Source organism: Triturus cristatus, chromosome 7, assembly GCF_964204655.1.
Source record: "Triturus cristatus chromosome 7, aTriCri1.1, whole genome shotgun sequence".
NCBI classification, from domain to species: Eukaryota; Metazoa; Chordata; class Amphibia; order Caudata; family Salamandridae; genus Triturus; species Triturus cristatus.
Window position 1 is genome coordinate 313845074 of NC_140590.1, and position 16540 is coordinate 313861613.

The 16540-nt window shown below is 45.0% G+C and overlaps 1 long non-coding RNA gene across 1 annotated transcript in view; it reads right to left on the bottom strand.

Annotated features, from left to right (window-relative positions):
• Positions 1–2161: 2161 nt before the first annotated feature.
• LOC146809547 (uncharacterized) overlaps positions 2162–16540 on the bottom strand; it is a 470402-nt gene continuing 456023 nt past the window's right edge. The window contains exon 3 of the long non-coding RNA XR_014965561.1: positions 2162–2183. This is a non-coding gene — a long non-coding RNA (uncharacterized LOC146809547). The remainder of the gene's footprint in view (positions 2184–16540) is intronic.

Here is a 16540-nt window from a genome sequence, read left to right on the forward strand (position 1 = left end):
GGAACCAAGCTCCATGGCCTTAAGTACATTACTGCCAATATCTGTGGAAACAAAACCAATCCTAAGCCCTCTTGGTTGCAGCCATTCAAAGACCTTGCTGTGAAACTCTTCCAAAATGTTTACAGCAGTATGAGATTTCTCCATGGCGAAAATGGCTACTGTTGCATGTTTACGAGTAGCATTAAAAATCTCAGCTGTGTCAACAGCACCTACTTGAGATAGCTTATCTCTAACCCCCACAAAAGAGACCCAGTGTGCAGTGATGCACATGTAATCAGTGGCTTGGCAACTGGTCCACATGTCTGTTGTCAGGTTGATATTGTGAAAAGCACTCTGCTGCAAAGCTTGTCCAACCAATTCCAGCACATTGTGATGTAGTGCTGCAACAGCAACTCTGGCGAAATAGGACCGGCTCGGAACCTTCCATTTAGGGCAGATGGCTGACACAAATTCACGGAAACCCACCCCTTCCACAAATGAAAAAGGGAGAAGGTCCAGCGCTAACATTTTAGCCAGCTTCGCATTGTACAACAGTGCTGTTTAGTGGTTGCGTTCGTACTGCCCCTCAGACCTAAACATGCTGAGAATGGTAGGCTGGATTTTTTTCCTTTGTGGTGCAGATGTTTTCTTGAACCTAGTTAGGCTCAACAACACACCTTTTTTCATTGCAGTACTCGGTTGCCTTGGTGTCTCAGGCTGACTCTGAGTATGACTCTTACTGCGGTGCCACTGAGATGTTGCTGAGGATGTGGGCAGTACTACTACACTGCTGGGGACAGGGCTAGAAATGTATCCCTCTTGTTCACCTTCCACCGCCATCACATCTTCCATCATATTCTTCATCCCCAACAACAGCAATGGGTTCAGTTTTACTTTTTTCTAAGCGAAGCAGGTGAGCCTCCCACTGGATACTGTGGTGTATTCTGAGATTACTTGTTTGGCCTCCGGTACCATAGTTTGTACCAAGCTTACCCCGCCTGACAGCCTGTCGACAAATTGAGCATATAGCAATGTTCTCCTCCTTACTGCTGACCGAAAAGATGTCCCAAACTGGGGAGGAGAACTTTCTGGCACTGCTGGATGTTCCACTTTCAATACCAGATGAACTGGAGGGTGTGCCTGGAATTTGACTCTGTGCAGTGACACTACCACTACCTACTGAGGTGATGGTTGAGCTGAATGTAGGTCCCTGCCGGTCCTTTACAAATATGGAAGCTGGAGGTCGTGTTGTTGTTACCTGTGTTGGAGGTATCCATGCTACATCACTCGCAGCAATTTTGGATAGGGTAATAATGTTGGTCGCCATCTCATCGCGGCCAGGAGTGATATTCATGATGACTTGCTCGTCATCATCACCCCCCTCTTCTATATCTACCTCCATAACTGTAAGGCTTTCTGGAACCTTCCTTTTCAATAGCCTTGTCTTGTGGCGTGCATCACTCTCAGACTGAGCTGGTGGCTTCCAAGTGGCATCAAGATCATCATAAGTGGAGCTTGAAGAAGAAGTTGATGGACTAACCCTCCTTTTCCTTTCTCGGGGTCTGGAAGACAATGGATCATCTGAAACAGTGGCATGCTCCTCTTTGTCTGCAGGAAGCTCGATTTCCTGAGATGCCCCTAATTCAGGAGGAACAACTACTATTGTGGGTTGTGGCTGCTGCTGTTCTTGCGCCTGCTGCTGTTCTTGCGCCTGCTGCTGTTCTTGCGCCTGCTGCTGCGCCTGCTACGGTGCCTGCTGCTGCCCACTTATCTGCTGAGTTTCCGCCTGCGTTGATTGTGTACTACTTTGCGATAATTACATTTCAACATCGCTGCGACACTCATGGGCTTGGGCCTAGGTTGGTGGAGCTGGCCCGCTGGTGCAGAGGTGCTGCTCCCAGCTTGATCCCCGGACAACACTTCTGCAGGCATCATTTTTGTGTTTCCCAAAAAACATCAGGGGCGGCACACCAGTCTTGGTAAGTGCCACTTCCTTTTCCTGTTCCTTCTTCTCACTGACATCTTTCTTGGTACTGGAGGACCTGTTACCTTTCTTTGGGCCCATCTTCTTCAGATGTCAGCAGGTGCACAAGTTGCAGAGATGTCTGTGGTCACACGTGGACGTGACGTAGTGCGCAGCAGGATTCTGTCTGGCAGTACAAAGGGTGATGATGATGACACCTCCTCCTCTGTCTTTTGTGCACCTAAAAGCAAAGAAGTCATGAGAAGAACATCAGTGAAATATTGAATTTTTTGTTGTGGTTCAATTACTATTAGTACAAACAAACAAATAAAAGATATAACTTAGTGTAGCCACTTGTGAGAGTTTGTCAACAAGGGCTTTCATGGTATACTGTGTAAAATCTCAGGAAGGATAGTAAAGAAGAAGAACAACAACAAAAATACAAATATATTGGAAAACCATGCAGGCCTATATGGCAAAAGCAGCACACTTCTATAACTCCCACCAGAAAAGGTGGCCACCAGCCACATGGACACTCACAGAATCACAAGCAACAAGCAGGAGGCCTGGAAAACAATGTACTGAGAAAAGGCCTATAATAGCCAGGCTAAGGATGCATGCTGCTAAACCACACTGCTTTGCCTTTTAATGCAATAAAATGCAAAAACGAAAATCCACAGGGCTAAACAAGGCCTGCAAGGTACACAACAACACGCCACACACCACAAAGGCATTTATTTAACACACAACCAAAAACAACAGAAATAACCCCAAAAATACACATTTTACAATTCAATCCAATGCCATCCATGCCCTACATGGTGTTTAAATTCATCAGAACACACAGAAACAGTTGTATCATGCACCCATGACTACCTCTGAGCCTACTGGATAAAAGGCCTGTTGGCAGACTAGGCCGCAAGGTTGCAGGCCTATGGCAAAAGCACACTACCGGCCTTCAAAATGGCCACCAGCCAAATGGCCAGGCCCACACAACTACAGGAAACTGAAGACAGACAATGCAGGGCTATTGCAAAAAGCACATGGCCTGGCTTCAAAATGGCTGCCAGCCTCATAGCCAGGCCCACAACAAGAAGAAGTCTGAGCCACAAAGGAATAACATGCAGGCCTATATGGCAAAAGCAGCACACTAATAACTCCCACCAGAAATGGCCATGGCCACCAGCCACATGGACACTCATAAAATCACAAGCAACAAACAGGAAGCCTGGAAAACAATGTCAGGAGAAAAGGCCTATAATAGCCAGGCCAAGGATGCATGCTGCTAAACCACACTGCTTTTCCTTTTAATGCAATAAAATGCAAAAACAAAAATCCACAGGGCTAAACAAGGTCTGTAAGGTACACAACAACACACAACACACCACAAAGGCATTTATTTAACACACACCCAAAAAGAACAGAAATACACCCCAAAATACACATTTTGCAATTCAATTCAATGCCATCCGTGCCCTAAATGAATTCAACACACACCAAAGGAACAGTTGCTTCATCATGTACCCACCCAAGCCTAGCTTTGGGCCTACTGGCTACCCACAACAACAAAAAAACAAAAAAATTATAAGTACCAAAATTGTAGTTGGAGCAACTGCAATGCTCCAATCAAACAAACAACATCAACTTACTTGTAAAATATCAAATTCAAAAGTCCTCAAATCCAATGATAATGATGCAGCAGACACAAAGAGTGATCCAGCTCAAAATCCAAAGGCAGAATGAACAGGAGATGGACAAAGCACTGGGAGGAGCCTGCTGGACAAGAACCGGAAGTTGGAGACTCTGTGGCATTTCCTCCCTCTTCCCCCAAATCTTTTTTTTTTAAAAGGACTCTTTGCACAAAAAAGTACAGCCAAATGTCAATCTGAGGATTTTTTTTCATCCAAATCATCATTTACAGAAGGTTTTATGCTGCTCGAGATATTATTCTACTCCAGATTGAAAAATTTGCGTGTTCGGGATCGCGAGCTTCACCACACTTCCAAATGATGTGTTCACGATCGCACGCTCACTTTTGCGGTGGTGAATGACGTGTTCGCGATCGCAGACATCTCGCGGTGTCCGATGGTGCTGCAAATGACTTGTTCGCGATCGCAAACTCTCGCGGGATAGCGCGACCGGCTACCAACATCTCGTGGCGCACACGAACGGATCGGAAAACTCGACGGCGAACGCATTGATCCCGGTAAGTTGACCACGTGCGAAAGAACGCATTTTGAAAGCGTGAATATGGAAAAAATCTCTGCTACGCCGCGGATCGCGGAAATGTTGACATCTCCGCGTTCTCCGCGTAACGCAAAAATGCCCAAATATCGCAAATTCCGCAAGCGGAACGGAATTTGATGCCCACCCTTAAATATAACACATGTTTAAATGAAAATGTAATTAGGTGAAATGAGTAAGATCAATGTTAAAATGATCGTGAACAACACTAAAATGAGGAGCATTAAATTGAAGTGAAATGGGAATGTAGTCAAGAGTTACAGCAGATTGTGATTCAAAACACAGATGACAATTGCAAAGAGATCCTTGCCCAACTGGAGGATAAGGTCTACTATCCTAGGATTAACTCGGACCCCACTAGAGATATACAGACTTTCACTGGAGGCCTTACACGTAAAGGGCGAGAAATAGGTTTTCTAAGAAAAAACAAGCATGCTTTTTATTTACAAAGTCTACCAGAGAATCCAAATCATCTATATCCTTCTAAAGATGCATAAAGGTTTAAAAAAGTCCTTCAGGTCACTTAATAGTATCAGGTTGTAGTTCTGTATTTGAACAAGTTTGCCAATACATTCATTTTTTCCTCAAACAATGGTAATCCAAGACAAAATACTACATTAGAGACAACGTGGATTTTATACGACTAACAGAAAACAAGGATTTTGATAACACCATTGATTTGTTTGGTGACTAGGGGCCTTCAGTCCCTCTACACCAACATCCCACAGTCCAACACCCTTAGAATGACTGTGTGTACCTTACAGCAATGTGGAAAACTAGTAAAGGTACCTATCTGGATTATACTAGCCTTAACAGAGATTGCATTAGAAAAGAACTATTTCCTGTTTGACAATCAATTTTATTTTCAAACTAAGTGAGTAGCTATGAGGACAGGCTTCGCTCCCAATCTACCAAATTTGTATATGGCAGATCTTTATAGAATTTCACGTCTTTCTACCTAGAAATCCCTTCTTAGTGGACATGAGACAGTGGTTTAGATTTATTGAAGATGACTTTCTAATTTGGAAAGGGTACATCTTTCCAATTTGGAGAGGTACACCATCCCCTTCATGATCTTAATTTTGGCTTTGGTTACCAAACCAACCCAAGGATCGACCATATTTTAGGCTCCTCTCTTGTCACCCCCTGCAGGATTGCTTGTCTTTTTCCTTGACCCCTTAAATACCTTATGAAGGTTCTCCTTAGCTGAGGCTCACCCTCATCTGACCTACCCAGATACTTAAATATCTTCATCATAACTATTCGCTCACAGTTTGTTCTGCTTGGTCATTAGAATCACTGCCTACTTATATAAGCTTTACCTCAGAGACAAAGTCACTCTCACCTCCTTGAATACATAAATGGTCCCCCTTCTTCTTTAAAACTCGCTTCTAGCCTTTCTCAGAATGGAGATAATTTCTGACCCCACAGGATCCAATGCCTTCACTATCACTTAGCAACCTAACTCCTCCAAAAATGCAGCCGAAAAGCACAAACATCGCTTACTCAAATCCAGACCTGAAACATTAATCTCAGACCTCTACCTCTGCCCAAAAAAGGCTATTCTATCTAATGACCTCATCTTCTACACCAGAAAACGGGCATGCTGCAGGAATGTCCTATACTCCATGCTTTGAATAATGGACCCTAGGAAAACTCCACATGGTCTCAAATTAACAACTTCGCCATCGCCTTCCTCAAGGCTAATACCACCATCACCCTCTACAATAATGCTATTAATCTAATCCAAGCCGCTAATGCCAATCTAGCCAAGATGGATTATATTTTCCCTACCCTCAAGAAAGTGGTGACCGCTAAATCCTTTGATCCCTATCCACACCTTTCTAGGTCACAGAATTTAACCAGCTTGCCTCCCACCACTTCCTGGAGTACTCCAATTTCTCATAATTCCACTCACTCTACAGCGGATTTCGGTGAGATTCAGTCACCTGTAGTAGTTTATCAATCCAATCGACCATCGACTGATTTCGATTGCGGGCTTAATGTCTCACTCATCTCCCTGATCTCAAGCCAGATACACAGCGATTCCCGAGTCAGGAACATCCCTCACACTTTAGCGTCTTTTCTCTCTTCGGATGCTTTCCCTCCATGATCCCACTGTTTATGCCTTCTTTGCTGTCCGAGCCCAAAAGACCGCCCTCCATGGTCTTTTTTCACCCTAACACACTTAACCTCCTTTTGACCACCTCCATTACACAACACAATTGTCCCTCCACCCTCCTACCTTCCCCAGCCACTCCTTCCAAGCGCACAGGGAGTCTGCAAGATTTTAATGATGCACTCTCTCCCCGGAACATTGCATTTCCACCTCATACCATACAGACATCCCTCAAGACCCCTCCTCCACGTCAGATCTCTCCACTCTGCCTCTATCCTCGAACCAACACTTAGACACGTTTGTGCGTCTGGATGAGTTATCTCTTCAACTTCACCTTCTCTCATATGAACTCCATGAACTGAAAGCCCTCTCACTTGTGCATCTACCCCTGCTCAGTTCTCTCATTTCCTTAGGAAAGCTCCCCATAGTACCCGCTAGCGCAATCACTGTCCTTGGCCAGCAGTCCTCGCACCGAATCTCTAAAACCTTACCTCTCCAGAACGCCCATTCCCGCCCTAAAATAATGGAGGTCAATCTTGCAACCAGTGACATTGAGGATCTACTCCCTTCTTACTCTATCACTCTAGACACTGTCAAGACTCCTATGGTCCAAATCCAAGCCATTCACGCCAACCCGCACTGGTAGCCCTCTCATAACCTCAGCGTCTTAAATAGCAACAACCTCAAGCAAGTGAACACCAGTCAGACTTATACATCCCACACGCCTGTACAGCTGAAATGTGCACTACTCAACTGCAGATCGGCCAGTAACCATGCCTCTGATATCTTTGACCTCATCAAAATCATTTAGCTAGATATCATCATCCTCACGGAAACATGGCTAAATCCCTCTTCCACCCCTATCCTCCTAGACCTCTTAGTTCCTCCCAGTCATGACAAAATCCGTCTAGTCAGATCTAAGTAGCAGGACGGGGGATTGGCTTGTATACACCAGAAGACATTCTCGGTTTCCCACACAGAGACCACCTCCTCATCCTCCATTGAATAACTTTGCCTCAACATTTGAAGTAATCACCTCTTGGTTTGCAAGCTTCATACCTTCTACCACCCTCCTGGAGACAACTTCCCCTTCATTGAACAAATAAGGGAAATCATCTCTTCCAATGACGACCCCTCAGTGTCTCAAATCTTCCTCAGTGATTTCAACCTTCACTGGGCTAACCCTGAGGACCAAGCGGTAATCTGCCTAAAATCATTCTCATAGGATCTGGAGCTGACCCAAATCTGTGACTGGCCAACTCATAACAAAAGAGAAATTCTGTACCTCATCATATCAAAAGGAAATACCATCACACTGGATGCCATTACCCCTTTTGATTGCTCCGACCATTTCAGAATCTTCTTCTTTATCAACAGGGAAGTGTCCCTGAGGAGGGATCAGTCGAAGAGAATTGAACAATGGAAAAGGGACCTCAGGAATATTAACACGGAAGGTCTGGCAACCGAAAGTAAATATGACTTGTCTTCCCAAGATGACATGACTGATGTGCATGAACTCGCTGACTTCTATAACTTCACTATCTCTTCCATTATGGATTCCATTGCACCACTACAACAAAAATAATGCCTCTTCCAAAATCTCCTAACCCTGGTCCAATGACAACCTAAACTATGAACGCCGCAACTTAAGGGCAGCTGAACGTTCCTGGAGACCCAAACCCTCCTCAGATCATCCAAAAGTCCTTAGATCAGTAAGGAGTTCCTATAATAAAAAAAATCAAGAGTACTAAGGCCGATTACTTCAGATCGCAAATTATTCAAGCCTCAAATCGACCCAAGAAAACTTTTGAAATTGTCAAACAAAAATCAGCGAAAGCACCCAATCACCTTGACTCAGGAGACCGCTCTCCTCATGTGACAAACTGGCTGCTTTCTTTATGGAGAAAACAAAACTCATTAGTATTGACCTTGAATCTAAAAAGGCTCTTCTTACATCATACGATATTGCGTCTCCTCCTATTCACTCTGAGAGGCTCGAGCCACTTAGTATTAGCACCAAGAATAAGGCCACCTGGTGTACTCTTATTCCACTCAATAAAAGAGACATTTACAAAACCCTTCTTAGAATCAACCCATCTAATCACTTCAGCAACCCGCTGCCACCGACTGTCTTCAAAGGAATCAAGGAAGCCTTCATCCCCCTTTGGACAAAGATTGTCAATGCTTCATTATCACAAGGCACAATCCCTGAATGCCTAAAAGCACAGCTCAGGTCTCACCCATTCTTAAAAAACCTAAGCAGACAGAACTGATCTCAATAACTTTCGCCCCATTTCCAACATCGCCACTCTGGCTAAGCGCCTAGAAAAATGCACTTCCTCCTAATCCTCCTTGCCCTTTTTTCTGCGTTTGACACTGTTAATCACGACAACCTCTCCGGTCTGGTATTGCAATGGTTTTCATCCTGCCTTCACAATAGATCCCAAAGAGACAAGGTTAATCAATCCCTATCCTAGCCCTCTACAGTCTCCATGGGGGTCCTACAAGGGTCTGTCCCATCTCCATACTCTTTAATATATTCTTGGAACCGTTAGCAAATGCAAACTCCATGAACATTCTTTTTCATATGTATGCGGATAACACACAACTTTACCTGAAAATCACCTCCTCTGGAGACTTCACCTCACTCACCTCTACCCTGACGAATACCCAAAACTGGCTAACAGAGAACCCCCTCCTGCTCAACACCTCCAATCAGAATTCCTTCTCATATCTCCTCCTAATCACGCCCCCAAAATAGATCTCTGGATGAAACACCTCACTGCCTTCAACTGCTCTCCTCACATCATTGATTCAGCTAAATCACTCGGAATCACCCTGGACATGCACCTGAACATGAACAATCATATTAGTAAGGTGTGCAAGGGAGCTAATTACCAAATGAGGATTCTTAGAAATCTCAAACCATTCCTTCCACAAGATGACTTCAAGCAGGTGGTTCAAGCGCTTGTCTTGCCGAGGCTAGACAATGGCATCGCTATACTCTGTGGCCTCCCCAAATATACCTTGGCCCAACTTAGGGCTTCCTTAAATGCCGCTGACACATCTATTAAGGGGACAAAAAGAAATGCTCACATATTCCCAGCCCTAAGATCTCTAAATTGGTTGCCCTACGAAGCAAGACTACATCTAAAGATCGGCTGCTTGACTCACAAAGCCCTCCATTTCAAAACCCCTGGTTACCTGGATCAAAAGCTAGAATTATCTGGAGGGGTAGACCATAAAAAATTGCAAACTCTCTCCTCTTGAAACCTCAGACTTTTCACAAAAAGAGAATGAGGCAAAGAGCTTTCTCTGGCATGGCCCCAAAGATCTGGAACTCTCTCCCACCGGCAGTCCGCAGAATCTCCCCCATGGCTGCCTTCAAACAGGAAGTAAAAATAATCCCAATGAAAAAGTTTCTTGCCTTAAATCGTCACTGCTCATCTGTTTTTCTCAATGCCCCTCTGACTACGTTATTTATTGGTCTAACAACTGTGAAGCTCAGGGTCGTCTGATATACCCTATTAAGTAAGGTTTGTTCTCCTCCTAGTACTGTATGATATTAGCTTAATATGATATTCTTTGTTACCCTCTTCGCCATTGTCCCTTTACTATTTCCTACCCTTCCAAAATGTGAAGCACTTTCATACCCCTTGGGGTCATGTTCGCGCTAAACAAAACTTTATAAATAAATAAATAAAATAAATACAGTCACCAGATTACACACATTCCACACTTGGTTCGACCATGCAGCTATCCCTTTTCTTGATCTATGGGTGAGAGTGAAGGAACATAAAATTTAGGTTATACGACGGAACAACCATTACAATGCATGCTTTTACAATGCAGAGTTTACAATGCGCCAACTATTACAATGGATGTTTTTACAATGCATGTCACTACTAAGCATACCCATGGAAATGCATTGCAAGTACCTTTACCAAGCATACAATTACCATGCATACAATGTAACGCACAACTCCTAACCCTTAATATATGGGTTTGTTAAAGGAAAAATATTTATAAATATGTAACAGTTAACTGAGTGAAATGGTACACAACAGTTCAATTCTAAATTAAAATGTATTGTATTGTAAAACACAAATTTAATATGCGATTGTAGTAATGGCCAAAGCACCGTGTGCATTACATATATAACTAATATGGAGTCCTTTCCCAATTTCCACTATCTGTATAGCCTATGTTTCATCAACTAGATGTTGTTCTAAAATGGTATAAAAATAAATATTCTTTTCCCACTGTACAAAATAATTATATTTTCAGTCAGATTTTAAACCACGCTAAACAATACATTCTAAAACATATCGGGCCCGATTCACAGAACAAACTTAAGACTAAATCCTAAACTTATTACCATTCTGGTATTCACAGAATGCACCTACTACTTCTGGTATTCACAGAGTGAACTTACTACTTTTGCTATTCACAGAATGAACTTAGAACTTTTGCTATTCACAGAATGCATTTACGACCACTAAACTTACGTCCGCACTCGGGCCGGAATTTCCGCCCCCGGAGCGGAATTTCCGCACCCGGAGCGGAAAGTCCGCTCATGGGCCGGAGAGTCCGCCTACGGGCCGGAAAATCCGCATACGGGCCGGAAACTCCGCTCTCAGGCCGGAAATTCCGCTCTCGGGCCGGAAAGTCAGATTTGGGACCAGACTACATCAACTGTGGCCATTGATCATGTGAGCCAATGGTAAACACCTGTCCAAGTCCCTACAATCCCCCACCATGCATCAGCTGACACACTCCAGCCAATCCCAGCCAACAGCTCCAGTTAGCCATCATGTTGCTAGTGCCTACCATCCCCCACCATGATCCAGCTGAAGCCAATTAACACTCATTGACCGGCAGCAAAAAACATTTAAAAGCAGCACACAGTGAAGGAACAGGTTTGGCCACACAGAGTTTGTCTTTGCAAGCTGACACCGGCTGAGAAAAATGGACCTCCTGAAAAGAAAGAGGAATTTCACAGCAGAGGAGACCACCATGCTTGTGGAGTTCATTGTCAGGCACCACAAACGCCTCTATGGACTCCCACCCTACTGCACCAGTGGGACACAGAAGGCAGCCCTGTGGCAGCAATTATCCACTGCTGTCACAGCATTGGGGGAGGAGAGGTGCACAGTCCAGGACCTAAAAAAAAAATGGCAGGATGAGCGGCTGAGGGTAAAGGAGAAATACTCCCGGATTGAATTACATCGGATCCTCCCAGCCGCATACTCTGGACCATGCATCCGCCTCACCCCACTGGAGGAGGATATCCTGACAACGATACACCCCCACTTGGTCCATGGGCTGCCTGTCAGTGACGTCCGCTACGTGGTACCAGGTAAGAGGGATGAAAAGAAAAAGTGCATGAAAAGATTGTCTGTGTTGCACTGTCAGTGTGAATAAGGAAGTAGTCCAAAGTGTATAGAACAATCCGTCAGTCAGAGACCCTGTATGTAGCACTACAAGTCCCACAATCCTTAGTGATGGAAATGTCAAATCCCTCCCCCACTTCAGAAAACATGGGCACTGTCCTGTTGCAGTAATACACCAGCCCGCTAAGTAGCAATTGACAAATATCAGCAGAGATGCGCCAGTAACAATGCGACACGCAATCCAACTCTTGTGCAACCGCGGAGGCGTCACATTTACAATGCGGTGCACTGTGGCGCTGGGATAGACAGATGTGTGTTGCAACTGATGGCATTAGGGGGGTGCTCTGCTGGAGTAGTGTCGCAAGTGTGACGCAACTCCAACAATGTCCATGGACCGCCTACACCTAACGTTCTGGGCCACTCATTACATGTGCCTCAAGCTGGTGTAAGTTTGCATGGCACCACCCTATGAAAAGTGACTACGTGAAATGCCGTCGATTACAATGCATCACTTGTACGACGCATAACCAAAGAAACGCACACCCTGCCTACATCACAGCTGATGCATGTTTAATGTTGCGCAGGACCGCACAACGTGAGGCATCCCCATAGATGCATAACATTGTGAATAAGTCTAAATGTGTCACCTGTATTACCCCACCGCTGTGTCACAGAAGTGACGCAACTGCGGTCTAAATGTATTACAAGGCGCGTGTAAACCTGCCACAAAAAATCTACTGAGTAAATCACCCCGTGCCAGCTTAAAGCACAAAGCAGAAGGTGAGAGAATCATCAGATCTAAAAAGTCATACACCTATTCTGTTGTTCATTTCCCACCCTGCCACGCCATTACGTCCCCAATGCACCACTGCTCCTCCCTGCCCAGTCTGCGACAGTACTGCATAACACTGTTAGCATGCATAAGAAATGGGGAAATCACAGAAATGTTCCACAAGCACATTTTCCATATGTTTAGTTTTCTCTCTTCTCACCCATTGACACATTCAGCCAGAGCACAGACAACTGCCGCAGCAGAGGTCCCTGCATCGACTGGGAGGAATCGCCACCGTACAGTGATAGGCATACCACCCTCACCGGCTGGTAAGTCAAAGTGGCCAGGAGATGGTCAAAATGCATAAATTGTCAGGAGTGACCGAGGGACATATAGTGCCCACATATGAAAGTCAACCAGAGATGAACAAATAGCTGCATTACTATTGGAGTTGTCAATGGACATCCACCTTTAGCTAATTATAATTGTGAACAGCTGAAGACAATATATTACATGCCTTGGCTCATCAAACCTTCGTAATTGCGGAACATGACATGTTTTTCAGCAACAGCCCCAGACCTGGCAATCCAATCCTGTTATCGAGTGCCACAGCTACTCAAAAGGGTGTCCCCACTATGTTGTAATGGTGTCTGTAGACGTAATCAATCAATCTAATTGACAGAAATATGGCAATGATGAACAAGTGAGATCCCAGGGTCATTAGTATTGACAATGCATACACTGTCCAACTTTGAATGTTTCCAATATAGATCAAATTCCCAGTCCACACAGCTGGTCATGTACCACTTACATTGTCTGGCTTTTGTGTTGCCCATCAACAAAACACGATAGTGGACCTCGCATCAGGATCCGTAGACATGTCATTGTGATATGGGTTGCATCCAGGTAGTGGGCCCATTCGAAGTTATGTGGGAGCAATCATGATATTACGTATAACACACTTCAGCAACGCTGGTGCCCACAACTGCTTGTGCTCATCCTTTGTGCCAGAAAACTAGTGCATCACATGTGGCTGCAGGAATGTAAAGTAGCAAAACACACTTATCATTGTAGGTACAACGAGGTCCTCCCAGAATCAAAGACACACACTGACTTCAGCTACAAGGTTGGCTGTGACATCTGTTCAGGGCCCACACACTGTTCCGGTGCTGGGCCAAGGGAGGGGAACCCAATAATATATCAGGCTGACTGCTCACTAAGGGCCATATGTAGGTAGCCGAATACCGGTCGGTAACGGCCGATTTTCGGTAAAAATCCCGTTACCGACCGGTATTCAGGCTTTTGGTATGTAGGGGGGACATTCCAGGATTCGGTAATTTACCGAATCGGTAAAATTACCGATTCGGTGTGTGGGTGTTGTGTGGATTCGTTATTTACCACCAACTAAAAGTTGGTGGTAAATGACGAATGGCGTAGAAAAAGCAGTTTTTTGGCACTTAGAAGTGTGCAATGTGGCAGACATATGTGTGCCACATGTGCACACATGCAGGAATCAGGGGTGCAACAGGGTGTCACTGTGACACCCTGCCACCCTTGATTGTGCTCCCCCCATTACCGAATCGGTATTTACCGATTCGGTAATGGTAACTGGCTTCCCATTGATTCCTATGGGCCTCCTGGCCCATAGGAATCAATGGGAAGCCAGTTACCATTACCGAATCGGTAAATACCGATTCTAAATTACCGACCAATTCCGATTCGGTAATTTTTACCGACTGATTACCTACATAGCATTTACCACTTCATAAATACCGAATCGGTAAAATTCGGTATTTATGAAGTGGTAAATGTTAGGCTACCTACATAAGGCCCTAAATGTGCCTTTCACGTCCGCCGTATGTTGTATGTGTTGTACAACACTGTTGTCCTGCATCACAATATGCTCACATATGGCATTTGAACCCATGCAAGATCAGACCCTGGTGGCTAATGAAAGGATGACACAAAATGTATGCCAAGTGAGTGCAGAATGGACATTCAATAGTACCATGAGTGAGTCATATGAAGTGACCAAAACACAACCGGCTTGCAATTCAATTATCGGAAACACCATGATGAAAATAGCATGGCTGAGGCCAACACTGATGCCAGTAGTGTACCTTTGAGATGAATGTAGGGGCTGCTAAGGTGAATCTTCATGCAGTTATACCTGCAAAATGACTAGGCTGAAGAGCAACACGCTAATCCAGTGCAGGCAGAAGGCATCAAAGCCTCTCAGCCTATCCGCAATGTGTGAGTATAAACCAAATGTTACATTCTGCTTGCCTCCTCTACTACCGTATTCACATGTATAGGTGAGTGTTTGACATATGAGGTTTGGATGTCTGCTGTACAAGACACCAATCGTCGTCAGCTAAGTAGTACCATGATCTTGGAAATAGAGTACGCAAAGAGAGGACACTCGAAGGATGGACCTAAGACATCTGTGTTCTCTCATACAAATATGTGTGACTTCATGCGTGGGGAAGTACAAATGAGCAACATCATGTCCCTGACTATTGCAAATCTCACACATGAAACCCTTTCTGACTTGACAAATAACAACATGAGACTCTGGAAATATGTAAGTCTGAATGGCAAAGGTGAAAGCAGTGTAATGGGGAGGATTCCGGGCCATTTATCCCTTCCTATCAGTAACCTTCTCATACATGTGTGTCTGTTGATGTGTCATCTTATTGATGTCAGTGCTGTGTGGAGGAAACGGCTGGCAACTGCTGCATGTGAGCAGGTGCCCAAATGTAAAGTTCAGGAGCTAAACATGCTGCACATTGTTCTGGATTACCCACAAATGGTCATTGAGAATGACATGTTGGCTCAGAGCTACCATCTGTGGTTGCAAAATATAGACCTGTATGTCTCATCACAGCTGCTGACAGGATGACACCACAGCAGCGGACACCGTCCCGGGGACTGCATGACATCCTGGCTGCAGCAGTTCAACCCTCGCGCACCCGTCCTTCAGGTAATTCTAGCATGAGGTGTGTCTGTTGATGTGTCATCTTATTGATGTCACTGCTGTGTGGAGGAAACGGCTGGCAACTGCTGCATGTGAGCAGGTGCCCAAATGTAAAGTTCAGGAGCTAAACATGCCGCACATTGTTCTGGATTACCCACAAATGGTCATTGAGAATGACATGTTGGCTCAGAGCTACCATCTGTGGTTGAAAAATATAGACCTGTATGTCTTATCACAGCTGCTGACAGGATGAGACCACAGCAGCGTGCACCATCCCGGTGACTGCATGACAGCCTGGCTGCAGAGTTGAAACCATCGCGCACCTGTCCTTCAGGTAATTCTGGCATGAGGTGTGTCACTGGCTTCGACTCCAAAGCCATGACAGAGATCCTGATTCCCCTCTGCATGTAATCAGCAATTGTTGAGTACAAAGTGAAATACAAATCAGGAGTGTCATGTGCCTGTCTGTCAATTGGTGATGCAGATAATTGAGAATGTTGTCACTTCCCTCTACAGCTGCTGATTCAGGGACAGCTATGCCTACAAAAGCCGTGAGGAGACAGGTCCAGCAGGTGACACTAGGGGGGAACACCAAGGGACAGAGAGTTGAGCCTGGAGCTGGTGAGTTTGCCTGTATCTGTGTAACACCTCAGTGCTATGGTGTGAGCTGTCATTTGTGGTGGTACCCTCCACAGGTCACATGATCCTCATCTGTTGATGCAAAGTACAGTTAATACAAACCCTTGTGTTGCACCACATGTTATACCAGGTCAATCCGTAATACGGTTGCAACCTCTGTTCCAGGGGATGCTGAGGACGAGGATGACAGGCCTATGACCAGTGCGGGCCAACGGGGAATCAGAGGGGAGAATCCCCTGATCCTCCAAGCTGTGATGTCGGCTGCAAGCACTGCTCAAGAGGAGGAGGATGAATTTCCTGAGGACGTCTACTTGGTGGATGATGAGGACTACATGTCTGATGACGATGAAGATGCCAATGCGCGCTATCGTGCCAGATTGGCTAAATCGGTCAGGGCATCACATCCTCTGCTAAGCAACGTTCATCAGCCTCCTCCCAAGCATGGCATGGCCTG